This window comes from Tupaia chinensis, unplaced genomic scaffold (genome assembly GCF_000334495.1).
Source record: "Tupaia chinensis unplaced genomic scaffold, TupChi_1.0 Scaffold000451_2, whole genome shotgun sequence".
Taxonomy (NCBI): domain Eukaryota; kingdom Metazoa; phylum Chordata; class Mammalia; order Scandentia; family Tupaiidae; genus Tupaia; species Tupaia belangeri.
The window spans coordinates 3,114,124-3,116,752 of record NW_006159958.1 but is presented as its reverse complement, the minus strand read 5'-3'; the positions used below and the strand labels follow the sequence as shown (position 1 = coordinate 3,116,752).

The 2,629-nt window shown below is 58.3% G+C and overlaps 1 protein-coding gene across 1 annotated transcript in view; it reads right to left on the bottom strand.

The window, feature by feature from the left end:
* The window catches only part of FBLN2 (fibulin 2), a 79,200-nt gene that overhangs the window by 72,181 nt on the left and 4,390 nt on the right, over window positions 1-2,629 (bottom strand).

The window sequence follows — 2,629 nt, the reverse complement described above, 5'->3', positions numbered from 1 at the left end:
CCTGACCCGGGGTCGACTCCTCAGGAGTCCAGCGACATAGCTATTACGCTAACTGCTGGTCCCAACCCACAGTTCCCAAAGGCAGGTTTTGCTGGTGATGCCCAAGGCTGCGCTCAGCATCTTCCATGGCCTGTTGCACGCTAGGCATTCGGGCACAGTTGTCAGCGGATGAGGGAACGTGAGCAAACCCTGTTCCAGCGTTTTCCAGCCACCTGTCCCTAGGCGAGCGGCCTGGGCTCTCCACAGGTTCACGTCTGGCTCCTGTAAACTCATAGGGCTGTTATGGGGTACCACAGAATGAGTATGAGGGGGCCTGGCCCAAGTCACAAGTGCTTCATGATGGCTCCAGCTGATAAAAAGCAGTCATTCGCATTTTAAAGCGCTTCTCTCTTAACCAGAGCATCCCAGCGTTCAGAGACCCCAGCCCTACAGAATCTGGTTGCACGCGGGAGGCCCCGAGGAAGGGGCCCCTTTCCTCTCACAAATTCCTGGAACCACACAGGCTATGCTGGGGCTGCCCTCGCCTGTTCCTGGAACCTCCAACCTCCTGAGGCAGTCCCTGGCTCCCTCCATGGTGCCAGCCCAGTGGGAAAAGCCACCCTCACCAAACCTCCTGAGCGACAACAGACATCGGCCCCCTTCCCAGCCCAGGGAGCCGGCATGTGGCTTCCATTAGGCCACATCTGGACGTACTCAGAGGCAGGGACAGCCCAGCTAAGGCGGCCTGGATCCCTGGCACAGTTTCCCTCAAAGACAGGACCCCACCCCAGCCAGGCCTGGGGCAGTGGCTGGAAACCTTCTCCCGGCCCCAGGGCTGCCATGGCAACATGGCTGGGGGTCACTTCCAGCCCATTAAAGGGCTCTCAGTACACCCCAGGGGCTGAGCAGGGCAAAACTACCTCCCAGCTTCTCTCCACCCCAAATCCCTCCCTCACAGGGGGTCCCCAAGCCCTTCCCACACAACAGCAACCAGGGGGTTCTAAATCCCAAACCTACTTCCCCAGGACGCTCCATCCTCCATCGGGAAACCTGACACTTCCTCCCCATTAGGCTCCCTTCCTGTAAGGCATAGGAGGCTTCAACCTCAGGACAGGGTGCATCTGTTTAAGGCCCTCCCTGCATCAGAGCCCAGGGGAGAGGCTGTGCCGGCCTCGTTCACTGGCACAGAGAGGGCGCTCCATAAATATCTGCTGAAGGCCAGATGGTGAATAATCCTCACCAGCCTTTCTCATTTAGCCCTCGAAACAATCCCATGAAGTAGAGGCTTCTCAGCTGCTTATAGATAAAGTGAGGCACGGAACAGCCATCTTCCTAAAGTACAGGGACCGTGGAGTACAGCAGCCGGGGCACGGGAAGTGGCAGGGGGCAGGCAGATGCCGGTGCACAGAGGCTGAGAGATGCAGGGGGTCGTAGGTGTTTACCTGGCCAGGCTTGGGCTCCTGGGTCCCCCCCTTTTTTTTTTTAGAGGTTTTACCTGGCCAGACTTGGGCTCCTGGGTCCCCCCCACACACTTTTTTTTTAGAGGTTTTGGCTATAGGGCGCATGTGCTTGCCAGACAGACACAGAGACAGAGAGACAGAAAGTGAGAAATCACCCCCCCCAGGGGGGATGGCCACGCTGCAATCTCTCCTCCTCCATTCTCCCCTCCGGGATCTTGGACATGCATGCACACGTGCTGGGCATGAGTTTTAAGCCACTGGGTCCGGGATGCGAACCGCGGTCAACTGCGTGGGAGTCCAGTGACATAGCCATTACACTAACTGCTGGTCCCCTCCTGGGTCCCTTTTAAATCCATCCCTGACTCCCCGGACCATCCATTCCCTATGCACCAACAGCATGCTCTGCTAATTCTGGCCTCTGGACCTTGTATGTCCTGGACCCCTCTCATCAGGCAAGGGCACTGAGTCAGGAACCCCAGACCCTCCGGCAGCCCTCATCAAAGACCATACCCCAAAATCCATCTGAGAAAGCCCAGAGCAGAGAGAAAACAAACCAACGAGAGCTGCAGAGAACAAAGCCATTCTCCAGGATTCCGAAGCCCAGAACCACAGAGAGGCCTCTGGCAGCAAAAGGACGGGGTGGGATGGGGGTAGGGATGGGGGCAGGGGCTGCATCTATTTTGGAAACACTGGAGGCTGCCTGCACCAGGCTCCAGAGCCAGGCTGCAAGCCCTCCCTGGGCACATGTGCGCTTCATTACGCACCCCCCACCACCACCACCACCACCTCACGCATGCCTCCCAAATCCTGCAAGCTCAGGGCTGGGTGGGGAGCTGGAGGAGCTGGCTGCAAACTCCCTGCCCTTTATGCCGGCCCCTTCCCACCATGAGACCAGGAAGCACTAGGCACGCCTCTCAGACCAGGGAAAGGGAGCCCATCTCTCCAGCTGGTGGGGAAGGTAGAGTCACAGAAATTTAGTCTGTGCTCAGCCAGGGCAAGTTTTGTGCCCCGTCCACCGTGAGCAGGCTGGAAGCAGAGGTGTCATGGAGTGGGGACCTCCAGGCCTGAAGGAGCCTGCTGAGCCCCCCCAGTTTTACCCTTGCTGCACGTGCACAGACCGTGCACACAGCTGGCTGCAGGAGCTCATGGTGAACAGGAAAGCTCTCATGTGTGTGTGTGTGTGTGTGTGT